General features: G+C 37.1%; 1 protein-coding gene and 1 long non-coding RNA gene across 22 annotated transcripts in view; one reads left to right on the top strand and one right to left on the bottom strand.

The window, feature by feature from the left end:
• The window catches only part of LOC122577230 (tyrosine-protein kinase Btk29A), a 271717-nt gene that overhangs the window by 61466 nt on the left and 191985 nt on the right, over positions 1-18266 (bottom strand). The gene's annotated exons all lie outside the window — the stretch shown is intronic.
• LOC122577241 lies at positions 5003-17035 on the top strand. Of its 14 annotated transcripts, none has more exons than XR_006320156.1 (11): positions 5003-5223; positions 5665-6326; positions 6397-6635; positions 6713-6813; positions 6917-7564; positions 7760-7827; positions 7977-8312; positions 8414-8775; positions 9326-9586; positions 9670-14710; positions 14975-17035. It is a non-coding gene; the product is annotated as an uncharacterized LOC122577241 (long non-coding RNA). The 14 variants fall into 14 exon arrangements; XR_006320153.1 differs by lacking the exon at positions 5003-5223 and having other exon boundaries at positions 5264-6326; positions 14975-15326; positions 15419-17035; XR_006320157.1 differs by lacking the exon at positions 5003-5223 and having other exon boundaries at positions 5264-6326; positions 9670-14149; positions 14547-14710.

The raw sequence follows: 18266 nt of genomic DNA on the forward strand, positions 1-18266 counted from the left end.
TGGATTTCAATTTTATTCGGATAGAAATTTGTTACGAAGATTATATTTAAATTCGAAGATCTGAATTTGCAAGTGAAAACTGAAATTTGTATTAACTGAAAAATGACAAATTTCAATTTCAAGACTCGGGTTTGTAGATCAATTTATTATATGAATTTACATTTAAATTTGAGAACTTGAACTTGAGTCAGAACATTTGAATTTGTATTTAGAAATTTAAACTTATATTTGGAAACTTGAATTTCAGCCAGAGTTTGAATTTAGTGTCTGATGATCTCGTGTTCATCAAGCATTCTGGCATATGTGTACAGTTTGCAGGACTTGATTAGTCCAACAGTGTGTTACAGAAGGCTCGTGTAATTTTCCTATCAAATTCCTGCAGACGATTTCAAACTTGCCATTCTGCCCCCTAACAAGGTGCCAAATATTTATGACCATCCACTTTTCTTCTATCTTCATATTTATCTATAAAATATGATTTTAAACTTCTTCCTACGTTTATCCACTTACCTATCCTATCTATCTTCCTCACCTACCCTCATTAACCTATTTTTTAAACAAACCTTTCCTCCTCTTCAAATCAAACATCAACACCAACAGTATACCATCCCATTTGAAAAATTAGAATACGAAAACAAATTTCATGCGAGAGCTAGCAACGCGTCGTGCATCCGGCAGCTCAAGTTTCCCATTTCCAAGAGAAACATTCGAGAACTGTATCGATAAGCAGAAAACAAAGGATAAGAGGTTCAGTGAAAAGAAAGCAAAAGGAGCAAGGGCTGGCATTTTTGAGGAACCTACTTTTCCCGTGCCAAGACAAAGATTCACGGCTGTAGTGGGAGAAGAGGAGAGGCAATTTCTTCTAAAAGGCTGTTATCCGGCGGCTTCGATTCCTTTCGAGGCTAGACACGGCCCGGATACAAGTTTCAACAGCGCAAAATGGCTGGTGACGGTCTCGCGAGCAGAACACGGGTCTTAGCTCGCGAACTCAGCACTTTGCCACGAGAACCTATCTCCACCAACCGCTCTTACCAACGTCCAATTAAATGTACGAAGATTACCGTAGCCGCTAACTTTGAGTGCTCCACGAATCGTTTCTCTTCCTTTCGATCCAGAGTTCGGTTCTGCTTTCAGCGAACGAATATATTGGGTTGGCAACTAAGTGATTGCGGATTTTGTCATTAGGTGGTAATGACAAAACCCGCAATCACTTAGTTGTCCAATAGAATTTTTTGTGGAAGACAGATCTTTGCGTTTTAGGTTATGTGATAACAGAGAGTTTTTGTTGGTGTTAAATTTTGTTGAGCTTCGAAAGAGATACGTCACACTTCTTCAAAATTTTCGTTGACTTGTGTATAGCTATGTACTTGATAATATATATGTCGAATTATTATTAGAGTTTTGTGCCGAATCATCATTTGAATTGTGGGCGCGTATCAATTCTTCATTTGGATTTACCATTGTTTAACTTAAGCTTTTAACAATATTCTTGGGTTCAAACGAATCCACGGTCGACGGGTAACTCTTTGTACAATACATTATATTTTCTCTGAATTGCAAATAACGTTAGCTGTGTCACTCGGTTTCTTCTAGACTGATCACCCAATATCAGTAAACTCTCAAAGGAGATCACAATAAAAGACTGCCTGGGTCTCATTTGTCAATTACATGTTGATTAGGAATATCAACAAAATTCCAGCCGCCGTTGCTAGGCAGTCCTGCATAGAGCCGACATCGCTCCTGACCGGGGCTTGCCCGTTAATACAGCGTGTCCCTCAATATCGGTACTTCTTCTGTCAGATTAAACGTTCATCCCGTGACCGTGGCTACGTTCAGCGACCAGTTGCGTCACCTCGAGCCCAAGTATTCCAAAAGAAATGCTCGATGTCTCTACATCTCCGACATATATATATTGTATATTGTAGATAAAAGTATAGTGGGAGCAAAAGTATTAACACACTGTCGTATTTATTATAGCATTTACATACCAATTGATTAAATCGTAAGAGACTGTATTTACCTTGAGCTTTGCTATTATTTATGTCATCTTCTTGCGACAAATGAAAATTGGTCGTTTGTTCTTTTCTTTTGGGGAGGGGAGGGGGGTCGAACGTTAATGATATAACCAGTTAATGAAAAACAATTTTCATTTGCCGCAAGAAGGTGGCATAAATAATAGCAAACCTCGAGGTAAATTCAGTCTCTTACGATTTAATCAATTAGTATGCAAAATGCTACAATAAATATCTGAGGACACTCGGCAACAATGTGTATCGCCGAAGCGAAGTGCCTAATGAGCCATCAATATCCCAACGGTCCTTCCGTCGAATGTTCGAGAAAAAAGGCGTGCGTGGCAACGTTCGCGGACCCCAAACAAACGCGTGGATAGTGGGGATATTGAGGGGCGACGAAAAGAGAAGAATCGAATCCGATCGACAGTTTTAGTTCGAACTAGGAATCGATAAGGTCGAAGTGTAATCGCGCAGCGAGATTGACTAGCGAAACCGAGAGCGATACGCGACGCGATCAAAAGAAGGCACCTGTTAATAAATATATTGTTGACCTAAACACGGAGTGATTATTTAACGCACTACACCCGATATCACCTCAAATACAACAATGTGTTAATATTTTTGCTGCCACTATGAGAAACTGAAAAGTTGAAAAAAAATGAAGTTGGTCAATTCGTTTCAGAGAATCTGTTTGCAATCATTTCAACTAATGAACTACTATGTTTTCGTCTATTTCAGCAAAGCTAGAGGAGAAAAAACGAGTTGAGGAAATAGGTACAGGTGAAACAATTAATTCGTCGCTAGAGTAATCAACGAATGACCAGCGGGTTAGCATTCAATTTAATTGAAACTAGAAGTTAGGGGAGGAAAATTTCTATGCAACGACCACGGAATAATACATCGTCAACGTTCAATTAAATTCGCTGGCTGTTTCTTCGCAATTCGTGGTTCGCCTTTATAATTCACTTGGCGAATTCTCCATGCCGTGGGATATGAATCGCAGTAAATAGTCCGTACAATTTTCGGTGCATAGTTCCCTGGAGGCGGCGAGTAAATTTCGCCGCGTTTCCCAGACGTTTCGCGTTTCGTGTATCGTATGTATATCCTTCCGTAGCGTGATGTACATATCGCGAATGTTTGCTCGAAACGTTGTAGAAGTTGACGCATGTCGTACAGTTCGACGTTGCCGTGAAGGAAAGGGTTGGCAACTGTAAGAGGGTAGAAATTTTATTTCTTACCTATCTCTCGTACGATGGAAAGCTACACTCTGCAGAAAGGTTCGTAAATGAATAGAAATATGCGTGAATATGTCGAAAAGTAGATAATAAATATATATAACTGGATATTACGAGAAACGTATTTTTACTTTTAATTTAAATCGTCTATCTTCTAGAATTTTATTTATTGCAACGAAATTTGAATTAGTGTTCGATTAAGTGAACTCAAGGAACCCTCTTGAACGATGGAATGCAATGGAACAAAATTTTGAACTATTATTAGCACAATTTGAATTATATTGGGTTGGCAACTAAGTGATTGCGGATTTTGTCATTAGGTTGTAATGGAAAAATCCGCAATCACTTAGTTGCCAACACAATAGTTTGTTGAAAAATTATCAAATTTTAAGAGAGAAATCTACAACTCGTAACTTGTTTGAATCTGCCACGATGGTTGCGTGAATACCTCACCGTAGTTTATCAAATATCGGCTTACAAAGCAATATATAACATGATTGATAACACGAAGATCAACTACGATGAACTTGTAACTTGTGAATTTATTAATTATATTAATTGGCTAAACACATGGTGAAAAAATTGCTGACGAATCTATTCATCTGAACGTAAATTCCTACTGCACGAGCGAAAAATCATACCTAACTATTAGCTGCCAAAAATGTCTTTCGTTATCTGTACGCAGCTGCTTTATCTGGCTATGTTGATACAAACATGAAACCTAATCTGTCAAATGTTGTGGTCTTTATCTTCGATCGTCCTCTAGCGGTCATAGGACACGTTTCGTTTGCGTCAAAACAAAAAATGTTGTGCATCTATTATTTTCTTCTAAAACGAAAGAAACTTTTAGGACAACCTAATAGAAAGAATCAGCAAACTCTTATTACGTGAACTGTTCGTTCCGCGAGAAGTTGAGATAAATTACTGTCTACTTTCTACATTACGTACAATGTATGAGGATGAGTGATGAAAGATGAGTGGAGAAAAGAAAGAGTAAAATTTGTTCGTTTATGAGGCTTTATTCTGGAGAAAATCGAGTTTGGAAATTTATCGAGTACACGTGCACTGTGCACTCACCCAACTGCTGGCTGAACGTGTTCGTCGAGCTCGTGGATGAAGCGTCAACGACTCCAATTTCAGACATTATTTTAGGAGAAACGAGGCATACGATGAAAAAATATTATTCTACATTTTTTACTTATTTCGCCTTATTACCACAGTATCGGCCTTTATTCGACTATAAGCTAGTCAAGTGCACGTATACTCGACATATTTTTAAACCTAATTCTCTCTAAAACGAAGTTTCAAACGAAAACACCTTAGTTTACATTTTCCACTTATTTTCGCTTCTAAAACAATGTTCTGTTTAACTATCGTCTGTGAGACGACAGCCTTTCGCCTGAAATTGTAAACAAAATGCTACCGCCGCGCTCAGTGGCTTCTTATTTACGTTCGACAAATTCGCACTGCGTCCATTGTTCGACAAGCTATCGTGTTGCACAGTCTGTGTGACTAATTTACAGGTTACGTGATAATAAAATATACTAAATGATATGAAAGTAAAGTCAAAGACAAGTAATAAGTAAATATTGGGTTGGCAACTAAGTGATTGCGGATTTTGTCAATACCACCTAATGATAAAATCAAATGTCATCATTAGTTGCCAACCTAATAATTTTATAGTATGTTTGCTGTTTTCTTTTTGTTACTTACTGTTTTATTATTTATTATTAAATGACTGGCGTATTGATAACTCGTTTGTGAAACATATTGCAATATGCCAATTTTTATTTTATCTATCAAAGCGATGTAAGATGACTAAACACTTCTGAAAATACTGCGATAAAGCTGTTTGTAGCGAGCAGACTGTTGCAGTTTGTAGCAACAGAATTGACAGGATGTGAGATCATTTGAATATCTCGAAAATATCTTATAAGGATTTTACACGGACAAAGTTTCGATAAGAAAGATAAAAGGTAAGTAATATATGTGATACACGTTAAATTGAATTGTTTTAAAAACGAGGTTATAAAAGAAGAATCTTTATTCGACATTTTTCACTTACATATAAACATAGAGCAACTTTTTCTCTGCAAACACCAATTTCTCCACTTGCGTTGTATATTTTTTATATTACTTTTATTCGCAATTTTTTCCTGCAAGTTTTGCAATTTAGTCGTCCCTAGATGTAAATATTCGTAAAAGGTTCTGATTGTCAGCTGTATATAACAAAAATTGGCAAACTCTTTCGGACAATACGATTTTAAGAGGAAAAAGAAAATTTATGCCTATGTTTGCCTGCAATTGGTTAAGTGTTTTACTTGAGATATCTCGAGAGAGAGGATTCCCAGAAATTGGCCGGTTCGACTAAATATTGAAATAGGTTTCGTAAGCGGTTCTCTTCTGTTCGTTTAAAGGAAACGTGGTGTTGCGACACCTACAACTTTCTAGCTGATCCCAGGCGAACTAGTCCTTGCATGTAACGCAACTAGTTTACGGTGGCTGTAAGTGTTACAGTAAATCGATATCAGGATAAGTTTTTCAGACACCTGCACACAGGAAAAGGACAAAAGATGAAAATCGATTTTCAACGATAGATTCGATCTATAAAAACAAACTATCTTTTCAACACAGGACACTATTCTTATATTGGGTTACCAACCCAATACTGACCAATAATTGGCCATTAATACCAAATGGCCAATAAAATCACTGTGTCCATAAATTTTGTGACAAACAAGCCATTTAAAACTGTTTCTTAACATGATGAAAATCCAATTTTTTCGCCAATTCGATAAATTATCAGGAATAGAGCTATTGGGATATGTGTAATTTTGTGTGTTACACTAGATTAGCTGCGTAATAGTGACACACATATATATGAGTTTGAGTTTGTGGAATATGTGCGTGCGCAGCGTATGGTAAAACAAAAGAATGCAACTGTTGCGTACGCATGGTGATGACAAAGATGGCGGGACAAAGAGAGTGCTGAGACGCGTGCAATGTGTATTTACGAATATTTTATAAATCACATATTAAATAAATCTGAAACTATTTTGATATCAATTCTAAGTGTAATGTAAGTGTTGCATACATTTATTTCGGCGATTAAAATCCATAATTCTCAACAAGAGTTTCGAATTTTTCAGTATAATAAAACCAGTGCTTGCATGTTCGAACGAATTGACGTTTCGACGTACTCGATAAAAACGTCAATATATTCAGATACAGTGGCTACAGAAATTATCGACGCATAACCTTATCTCGCAACGAAACGTCCCTTTATCAGAGACTCTACATTTCACTGTTATAGTGGCAAATTAGTGCAGTCGTATGAAAGTATTACACCGAATCGTGCGAAATATATTTCACCGCAATTAATTAGCATGTAAGTGTTAGAATAAATGCAGATGGTATATAAATATTTTTTTTACTTTAATGGTATTGATTTCTACGAAAGTACAGCATAGACGTTGCAGTTGTCATGTAAGAGACACAAGAAATCACGAAATTGACAGATCACCGGTGATCTCCATGCGTCGCAGTTCGAACGTTTCACAAATAAGGTAAGAAATTGAACTTTAGATGTAGTAGTAAAATTTATTGTACGAATCCAGCAGAGTGACGGTTCAAAGTGTTAGAACAGAGAATGTCGAGTGCTGATTTTAGGAAAGTTTATGTACTATGGGTTTGGCTACTATGGAGGGGGTGTCGCCGGGGCCCAGCTCAGAGATGGCCATGCTGTTACTGTTTTCTCACATTGGAACACTCTCTACGTTGTTGTTTCGATGGCCTGCGGGATGTTCGTTAGACCCCCTTGGTTTTTCTATCGCTAATTTATGGTTCTGTGACACAGTCTTCGGATGTTGTCTTCGTCAGAGCGTCAATTCATCCGAATATTCGTGTACGTGTGGCCATAGCCTAAGCTGACAGTTGATATTGAAAAACCGAAACACGTGAAGTTTGCGTCCTGTCCGTCAGTGATCCTTGTCGTAGACAAACTTAGCAAACGATCAACCCTGATTTCCTTTGTAATAGAAAACTTGCTCATTGTCGATCGTTGCTCTGTTTATCTATGGTCCGACAATGTCAGAGCCAAGATTCGCCGCCGGCATCGACCCGGCCGTAACGTGGTTCCAGGATTTTGGAGATGGTCCAAACTTCCGGGTGGAGCCTGTAGAATTTTAATTACGCCGGTGGCCAGGCCCAGACAACAAAAGGCAGCCGCGTATTCGGCATACACGGTTTGCCTTTTTTCTCGCCATTCTACTCGCGTCTCTCCACCCCCTTCGGCTATTCTACTCGGCCGCCAAATAGGTCAGCCTTTTTGCTATTCTATTTTTTTCCCCATCCACGTTGTCGCGGCTTCGAGAATTAGCCGAATTTCTTATTTGCTCGGACGATTCGTTCGTGAATCAGCCACTTACACGAAAATCTTTCAAACTTTCATTTGCTTCTTGTGTTCGTAAATTTAATCTTATGGCGTTTCTTTCCCCGATTATGTTTCCGTAGGAACGTCGGTGACTAGGACAGATTTTATTCGTGAAACGTTAAATGGAAGAATGAAATATTAAACGAAGGTAATTTACTCGTAAAGTATTAGGTTGGCAACTAAGTGATTTCAGATTTTGTCAATACCACCTAATGACAAAATCACTTAGTTGCCAACCCAATATTAAATGAAATGGTACAAACTATATGTACATTGTATTTTTATTTTTTATTCCAGCAAGCTTGATCAGTTTATTAAAACAAGATTTCATTAATCGAAATATATGCTGTTGAAACTGTAACGTTTCTTAATAGAGCCATGGGTTCACTTCTACTAGAATTTGCGGATCTTCGTTACTCGTGTTTCTTCAACAGTCTATTAACATTACGTATGACTTGTGATATTCACTTAAGTTGATGAGCTTCTGATGAGTGAATCTAATTATCTGAACTTATACTTCTATTACGTGAATTGTAAGTAGCGGAGAAGATAGAGCAGCATTCCTACTGTATCAATTCTAATTACGTGAACTGTTCATTCTTTGATAAGTTTGCACGCAGTGAGAGCCAATGAGTGAGTATACACCTCACAAACATTTTTATAATGCTTATATTTTTTACTATTAATTTATATTCTTACTTTATTTCTTTTCAATTATTTTTTAATTTATAAAGCATACATATGCAGAGTAGTACCTCGATTATCCGAACGTTCCACTATTCGGACACTTTTCACGTGTAAGAAACATAATACTCTGCAAAAATGTTTCTTAACAATCAACGAAGCTACCAGCGAAAAGACGATACAGCTTCACGAACAATTAAAAGGATTAGCCGTTATACTGCTGTTATATGTGTTAAATGCGATACTAGAAAGGTCGAGGACACCATATTTATTATATTACGACAGATTTAGAAGAAACTTCTTTTCCATACAATACCAGAATTCGATGATCGTGATAACGTCGACGCGATAGAACGCTTTTAATGTGATGAATTTTCTGCTTTAGTGGACGTCTTCTTCAGATGATGTTAATGTTACGTATGCTTCCAATAATGAATTGAAACGTGAATATAAATAATAGCAATGATGTCTGACATGTCTGAATATTTTAAAGTACTTAATACCTAAAAAAAAAAAAAAAAAAAAAAAAATAAAGATGGTAGAAGGCACAAAAGGAATGTAATTTTATGGGATTAAATCTACTAAAAAGTGATTTAATAGCGAAGAAAACTTGCTGTTATTAATATTTATGTTCCCTCTTGAAATACATACAAGAAGATGAACAGCAGGAAAGTAATTGTTCCATTATCCGAAAATTTCCTTTAATTTCATCAATTGTATTGCTGTTATTGTTTTTGTATGCATTTCGTGTATTCGAGGTGTTGTACGAGGTGTACTCGTTTTCGACTCTCACTGTAAATAGAGTTCTATTGTACATATTTTTTCTTTAAAACAAGTGTTCACGCTTCTATTGTTCTATTGCCAAACATTCTTCATCCGCTCGATAAAATTCCATTATTCTCATATTCCTTTGTTTTCTTCTTCTGTTTTGTTTTTTTATAACATTGCTCGTGCGTTAACAGGTCGTTTGGTGGAGAAACGCGACGGAAGGGAATTGGCGTAGCTGCTGATCGCACAGTTTCTCGGTCACATTGGTGTAACCGGTTCTCCACGACTTCTCATCAAGTGTCTTTGTGTCGTCGAGGAATCCGTGCCGTTCGAGCGATTTTTATTAAACGACGCGGCTCATAGAGTACATTGTTTGTCGCGAGCAACGCCACTTCATCGCCTCTTGTGGGAACAGCCAACCCCGAGCCACCGTAGAATCTCGCAATTGCTGACTGGTGAGTTGCTTGCAAGACAAATTTCTCGAGTTTGCATGACACGTAGTCGAAATGGGACGTTTAATCGAATGCACATTTTTTAGACGATTTAGAGCCCCACCGATTAAAACGGACTGAGAAAAGGAAATTTATTTGTTAGGAAAGAAGGCTTTTTCGTTTTTGTGTTTTGAAGAATGGCGCGTTTTTGGCAACTGTGTGATATAGAGGTGGGCAGGTTTCTCCACGGGTGGGTTATATATTGGCTTCCTTTAGTTTATGATTTTCTAACGTATGATTTTTTGTTAGTTTGTAATGAAAACAGTGCTTAACACATTGTTGACCGGCCACGATGCGCTTTTTTCGCATCAGCGTCGTTTTCTCGGTGCACTGTTGGAGATGATGCAGTCCAATTGTTGGTTAGCATACCTGAAGCTGTGTCTCTGGCTTATAAGACCAGTCAAGTTGCGTCCTTTGTTGTAAAAAAAATGCCAACGATGACGGAACGTACCAATGAAGAATCTTTCAATGAATTGTACGCGAATGTTTTATCTGATTGTCCGGGTGATTGTGAGAATCAAATTGTGGTGACTTGGAAAATGATACTGTGTCAGAAGATAGTGAATCTGATATTAGGCCACCAAAATATCATTAAACCTACGTGCATATTACAATACAATACGCACATGAAAGGGGTAGATCGTGCAGATCAGTATTTGGCGAACAGCAGCATTTTACGAAAAACTTTAAAGTGATCCAGAAAATTAGCATTTTTTCTGATAAACTGCACCTTGTTCGATGCATATAAAATATACTGTACCTATCTGCCAGAAAATAAAACAAGATAGAACAAATTTCTACTGCAACTAGCTAGAGAATGGATAACTGTGGATTCCAAAGAACGCAGCATCGCACCTGACGCTTCTCGAATTTCTAAAACAACTCCTTATTATAATGGTGCACCCTTCAAGCTTTCCGAACAACTAAGAGACCACGTGTTAGAAAAAATAGTCACTGGCATAAAAACAAATCCGACTAGAGCGTGTAGAGTATGCTCTTCAAAAGGAAAACGCATAAACTAGATATATTGCAAAAGCTGTTGTGCATCATCACACAGAAAAAGAAATATTAAAAGTTAAATAATAAATAGAATTTATTAAAGTTTATTTATATCGTGTTACTTGCACATCCAATTGCGAAATAATAGCCGATGACATGAGATAAATTCTCAGTAAAATTACCGGTCAACAATGTGTTAACGGTGCTTTTTTAAGTTTCTAACTCTGCAGGCATTTTGAATAGATTACACGCGTTTAATGATATTATATAATGTTTCTAAATATTATTATAGCATGGAAGAGGCGATGAAAAGAAATTGCTTGAGGTTGTACAGGTAAATTTTATTGACTGCAAGCTAAAGCACCGTCTGATATTATTAATATTGACAACGTATTTATCGATATATAATATATATATATAATATTAATTATATGTAATATCGATGGAATACTTGTGAAAGTTTATTTACGTTATGTCATATTAAAAAGGCAATATTCAAACAGAATTTATTTCCATATCGTCTATGCTTTATAGGAATTATTATGAAAATTCTTTTTCATATTTCCTGCTTTTTAATTTGCCTTCTATACTTCGCTTGATATCGCTTGGATATTGTAAAACATACGTACAAAATGTGCATAACTGAAGAACGAATTTTGTATTATGTTTGTTCATGAACTCTTTCCACTCCTTTATGTCATAAATTACATATTATATGTTCTAATCATATGTTCTAGTTTGAACAACGCATATATGTTGAGTGTAACTATATTTATTGATCATGAATATATTCATTCAAATATAAACGCACATACATTAGAATTTCATAGAAATTGTTGAGTAATTAGAATAATATATGCATATTCGTAACAACATTTTGATAAAAGTATAGGATTTTGTCAATACCACCTAATGACAAAATCTGTAATCACTTGATTGCTCAATAATAATCCATATGAATGGACTGAATTCCATGGAATAAATTCCATTTGAAAATTGCTTTTTTAATATGACATAGCGTAAATAAACTTTCACACGTATTTCATCAATATTACATATAATTAATATTATATATATATATATTATATATCAATAAATACCCAATAGTACTCTAAAGTACGTTTAGGACGTGAAGGATTAAATGAAGCTTACGCAGCTTGCAAATGACTTTAACAGAAATATCCAAAAGCTTTGCAACTTCCAAATCAAATACTCGGAAAAACCCAAGCCTCGTTTCATCCTCTTTTAAACGTCAAATTAAACCGACCCTGCAATCTGTTTCTCACCATCAAACCTCATACTTCCCCCTCAAACACATTTTAAAATCGCTCGTTCAGCACCCTTATCTTCCTTCCCAATCTCCTTCTGCTTTTATTCGTCTACAGGAAGAAAGAAAGAGAGAGAGAGAATGATTCCCTAATTTTACCCAATTTTCTCCAATTTTTCCAAAGGTAACTCTGGATTCAGCCGAAGCAGAAAAGCGTGGCGCGCACCAACCCGAACCAGCTTTTACATTTCCTCGACGTTAGATTGCGTTCCTCGACGTACATATGTAGGTCGTCGCGTTTCTTCCTGGCAGAAATTTGTGTTTAAGTCCCGTGGAATCGAATTTCGACAGCCGCCCCCCCCCCACGCCGTGATTCGTCGTTCATTTGTTTATATTTATTCTATCGTTTGCGTTTTGCAATGTGTTGTGTCTAGCAAAGATGGAAGGTTTCGCGATATTTATTTTGTTCATTGCAGATTGATTCAACTGACTGAATTCGATGGTGTAATCTTCCAAACATCATATGATTAGTATAGGCGATGTTGTTTATCGACTTAACTTCTGTGTAACTTGATCATCTTCGCTGTGCCTTCGTTATTCTACGAGTTTATCTTTCGATGATGAACGATGTCGAATAAGCGATGCTGGATTAAACGAAGCTTCTGTTTGGTTTCATTTGATTTTTTCATTATTCTCGATTATTATTGCTGTTGATAATTTCCTCACTGGTTTCTTATTCCGTGGTTGTGTATACTTATAAATTTACAGTTTATGATATTAAGAATTGGAAACACGCATTTAAGTTTGGGAGGATTTTCATATGTTTAATATAATTCCAATACTATTTCGATATAGTAGGTGCATGATATTTATAGCAAAAATAAATCTCGTGATCCTGAATGGTTTTCTAATCTAATTGAACTATTGGATTGACAACTAAGTGTCACTTATCACGCAATCACTTATTTTCAGATCACCTAACCCCAACCTAACCTCAATACGTAGAACGTAGCAGAAAGGAAGAAACTTGTAGATGTTTAAAATATCTTAATTATATGATATTTGCCACATGACTAATTATACCTTAAGTACAGTCCAAAGTTGGTACTCTATCAACATCATTAAGCGAATGAAACTTCTAACCCTAATTCACTTCCAACCTTCATTACCACCTAGTGACAAACTCCGCAATCACATAGTTGCCAACCTAATACATTTATGTACCTTTACTTTCAGTAAACTAATATAAGAATAAAAAGATCTATGTACTCTTTTCACTAAGAATACATCAATCACTCAATGCAATTGAACCTGCATACTGAATCAATCATTTATGGCAATCCGCAAAATTCTCCAGTAATTCTATAAATTTTGTCCATCTGGTATCATCGTTAAAAGCAAACGATACCAAATTTCTGATTGCTGTCTGATGAAGGAAAGCCGTGCGCTTGAAGTCACTTTGATCTTAGGGAAATATCAGATGAAAAGAGGCGCGAACCGTAATATGGTGAAAGTTGGCATAACTGATGGAAGGAAGCGGACGAGAGCGGAAGTTAGTGGAAAAACCAATGAATGGAAGGATTTAATCGCGCGATCTAGTTTCGTAGGCGAAGTGAAGTTGTTCGTGTTTCGATGCCAGGTACAGCTGACGCTGACAATTTATCGAGCCGGTAAACTTTCCAGCTTCGTTCGCACGAAATACGATGAAAAAGTTGATCCCTGTGAAGGAACCGCTTGGAACATCGCGATTTCAGTAGCTTTCCTACAACTTTTCACGCAAATGTCCACTTCTCTCTGCTTATTTCTTCTTGCAGGTAGCTCCGAATCGAATACGCTCTCGGGTTATTTCGTCTGCGAGTGTAATAAAAATGGAGGAAGAAGAAGGAAGTGAAGAGACGCGACAGAGACCTACCGATACCGATTCCTCTCCATTTAGTTTTATTTCTTCTCCATTTTCGACTCAGTGCTCACTTTAACGCTGTCTCCGCGCGGCAATTGCCAACACCTTTCTGCAGACTGCGCTCCGGGTTCTTTCGTTTGCAAGTCTAACAAAAAACGAGAAAGAAGAAGAAGGAGGAGGAGAAGAAGAAGAAGAAGAAAAGATAGGGAGAGAAAGAAAGGACGACAAGGGGAGACTTACGGTCCTCGCGGAATACAGAGGAAACGCGGCGCGTAAATAGAGCGAATAAAAGAGGTCGAGTTGAAATGGGGCTGAAAATTTGTAAAGATGAGGAAAAGGGTTTTTTTTCGAGTTAATGAAGGTAAGCTTGGGCAAAGAGCTTGAAAGTTAATTAAGAAAAGCCGGGAAGAAGCGATTTTTTTCTCTCTTTTCTTTTTTTTTTCAACTTGAGCTTCACGATCGTGCTTCGCTTTATGCACCAAAGTTTCTTACGTTTTGCTACGCTTTTTTCCGCTACTTGTTCCTCTTTTCTACTCTGGACAGAACATATGTACGCCATTGAAACGTAAGGATGTTTCCGTCTCGCTGTTTATTATATTAGGTTAGCAACTAAGTGATTGCGGATTTTGTCATTACCAATGGTGAAGTCCGCAATCACTTGGTTGCCTACCCAATAGAAACATTTATTCTTCTCAGTTGAATTCCTGTGAATTCAAATATTTTATTTTATTTTTATTAATTTAAATACAACTCTATAGGAATTCTACAGTGGAATTCATGCCATTTTAACGAACGACCAATTCCAAGAGGATTCGATTATTTCTTCGTTAGCCATTAAATTATACATTGCGCTCATTTTCACCAGCCAGCTGCTTGCTACTCCATTGCACCGATAAAATAGAAATTTTCTACCGGACAAAAGGTAACAGTTATATTAACAATGATGTTCAACAATAGCCGCTACATGCCGTATTTCCTTCGTTTTCTTATTTTTAACGTATGAACGATTCACATCGATCTTCCTCTTAATCGTTTGTTTTCTATTCATTTGCACACAGCCCCCACGTTAATTATTGGGTTGGCAACTAAGTGATTGCGGATTTTGACATTAGGTGGTAATGACAAAATCCGCAGTCACTTAGTTGCCAACCCAATACATGAGTACTGTAATTTGTCACTGTTCCAGGAAATGTTTCGCGTGGTTTTCAACAACGTTCCAGAGTTCAGGTTATTGGTCATCGTCTGGTAAATAAAAAATCGTTGATTCACACCGTCTCGTCATAGAATCCCTTGGCTTTTGGAGGATATGGCGCGAGAGGACGATTTTGCAATCGCAGGAATATTATTTGGCGAGCCCGTGCTATCATTAGCGAGCAATTCATCGTGTCGTGACGGGAAAATTGACCGTCCAAACACGGAGAATCGATATTCCATTACGGAGGATCGGTGGTTGGCCAGAGAGAGGCTGCGATAAGAGTTCAACTATGGCGAGCGGGCACCGCTTTGAAGATAGAAGATGATAAAAACGTCTGGAAAATGTATCTATCTTGATGTTCTGTGGGCTAATTCTATTCTTTCTATTTTTAGTATATCTTCTTGCAGTTACATTTGAACTTTTTGTAATACACAGGTCCATAAAAATAGACGAACGTGCTCGCTGAGACAGTTAGACATATAGTGGAATTGTTAGTCGAATAGCGAACAGTTAGAGAGTCGAATAGTAGCATGAGCGAGCCACGATTACGACATACACAATCTCTGTACTTGTACTTAACCAAACTCTGCCTGTAATCGATGAGGAAAGCGGACTTTCTTGGCCGCGTGACGTACATATTTCTCGTATTTTCGTTAACTTCTTCTACGCTCATGTGCCGCTACAAATTTATCTAAATTTCGATACTATTTTAGTTTTCAAAAGTAAATGTATCTCTTGATGGTATGGTTAAATTTCCTAAAAATAAAATAAGTCGGTGAGCGTAATTCATACCATTTCGATATTTTCATTTATTTTTATTTAATTCCACGCAATTAATCGCATCGTTTAACATATAGAAATTAAATTGTTAAATTATTTGATTAACTTACTAAAATATACACAGCCGATATAGCTGAGCTCACTTATATCTTCACTCGATTCTCAGACTCATTTACATTTGATCTCCCAAAATGAACATCATTTGACGTACGCAACATATCTTGATAAATTGTTAACTTAGTAAATATATACGTAGAAGATCTCACGTATACTTTTACCTTATTCTTAGATCTATTCACTTGTTAGTTTACTTTCCAAAATCAGTTATACTTCTTTGTAAGCTTATTAAGTGTTTAAAGTACAGAAACTAAGAAACATATATGTAGCATCGCGGACAAATGGCCTAAGAAATATCTGGCGTACCATAAACAATATTGCGGGAAGCCTTAAGTGCTGTTAGGCCAAAAAGGGCCTGGCAGTTTTACCGGGGAGTCAAGTGGGGAGGAGTCGAGTTGAGTAGTCGTGAGTTGAGAGTCGAGTTGTGAGTTGGTACCCGAGTGGTGGGGAGTCGAGTTGAGAATCGAGTGGAGTAGTCAAGTTGTGAGTTGACAGTCGAGGTGTGAGGAGTTGAGTAGTCGTGAGTTAAGAGTCGAGGCGTGAGGAGTTGAGTAGTCGTGAGTTGAGAGTCGAGTTGTGAGTTGGCAGCCGAGTGGTGAGGAGTCGAGTGGAGTAGTCAAGTTGTGAGTTGACAGTCGAGTTGCGAGGAGTCGAGAGTTGAGAGTCGAGATGTGAGAAGTTGAGTAGTCGTGAGTTGAGAGTCGAGTTGTGAGTTGAGATAGTCGTGAGTCGAGAGTCGAGTTTAAATAGTCGTGAGTTGAGAGTTGAGTTTAAATAATCGTGAGTTGAGAGTCGAGTTTAAATAGTCGTGAGTAGAGAGTCAAATTGAGATAGTTGTGAGTTGAGAGTCGAGTTATGAGGAATCAAGTTGTAAGTTGACAGTCTAGTGGTGGGGAGTCGAGTTATGAGGAGTGGAGAGTTGAGTTGCCGAGTTGTTATGAGTCGTAAACTATTACAATAGTTGTGAGTTGTGAATTAACTATTTAGTTGTCTTAGTTATAGCACATTACTGTATATAGTTCACGTTAAGTAACCATCGTTTCTTGTCAAATCCATTGCAAATAGATCTATTGATCAATAAACTAATAAGTTTAATAAGTCCTATTATATAGGATAAATAAAAAATTCCTATATACACCTTGTATTCAGTCTTTACTTTCATTGTTGCATTTATTTTAATATATTTTCCTCTAACAGAGTTCTGCTTTATTATTAGATTTCTTTCTCCTAGCTTTACGTAACTAGAAAGGAATTTTTCAAATTATCGTAGCATGTTCTGCCGATAAGAGAGAGCGTTCGAGATCGCATTACTATGGTTTGATGACCGCTGGATATCGGTTTTCTGAACATACATAGAGTTGCAGCACAAAGGGAATGTTACTGGCGATACCAGAGGAATAATAAACGGGATACGATTTAGCGATAACGTTGCCTAGCACCAAAGCTGCTCGCCTCTAAACATATTTGAAACATTAGACGTTTTAATTTCTCTTTCCTTCTCTTTTTTCGCCTCTTTTCCATACCATGTTAATAAGTAAACATATGAATAATAAAAAAAGAAATACCATCTCTTATATATAAAGCAAAAGTAAATGGAGAATTCAGTATCTGTCACACTATAGTATGCCAGAATTTGTAGCAATGATTTACATTTCAAACAATTTCTACCATTATTTAATAATTGTTTACCCGTAAACGTGAAGTTAATTACTTGTATCTTAATTATATATAACTGTATTAAAATGTTCATTGAATTTTTCAAATTTCTACTACTAAAATATCACAATAGAAAGAAAAAACACCCATAAATCATCATCAGTATGCAATCTAGTGATCTAATTACAAACTTCAAGCGATTACTTATCAATTACCGATTGTTCATAAAAAGGCTAATTTCCAGCAAGCTGCTTCCATCATTCCCCGCGCAGCTTTTTTAACTTCGTTTTCGAGTCAGCTTTTATCGCGTTTCAACGAGAAACAACGCTACAATTAGCAGTCGCTAATTACCAACCGATTAATGACAATACGAGCACATATACAAGCGAATATTCGCGTTCGCCAATCGATCCACGAATTTATCTAACAGAGATCTCGATATCCAGAAATTTCGTTCTCACGTTCTTTCTCCTTTTCTGCTTGTCCCTTGCACCTGGCTTCATCTCCAACGAAAAACAATCGCGAAGTAATTAATCGTCAACGAGCGATAATTAATGACAATAGGAAATATCGGTTCACAAGTGCCGTCCTCGAATAACGAACGATTGCTAATTAATGTTGAGCGTGGAGGAGAATTGCCATCAAGTTTCAAGAAGGCTTGTTAGTCTCGTGTGGCATTTTCGCGGTAAGAGGGTAAGTAATACTGGCGAACAATTGTTGGAATTTAGAC

Source organism: Bombus pyrosoma, linkage group LG18 (assembly GCF_014825855.1).
Source record: "Bombus pyrosoma isolate SC7728 linkage group LG18, ASM1482585v1, whole genome shotgun sequence".
In the NCBI taxonomy this organism is placed as follows: domain Eukaryota; kingdom Metazoa; phylum Arthropoda; class Insecta; order Hymenoptera; family Apidae; genus Bombus; species Bombus pyrosoma.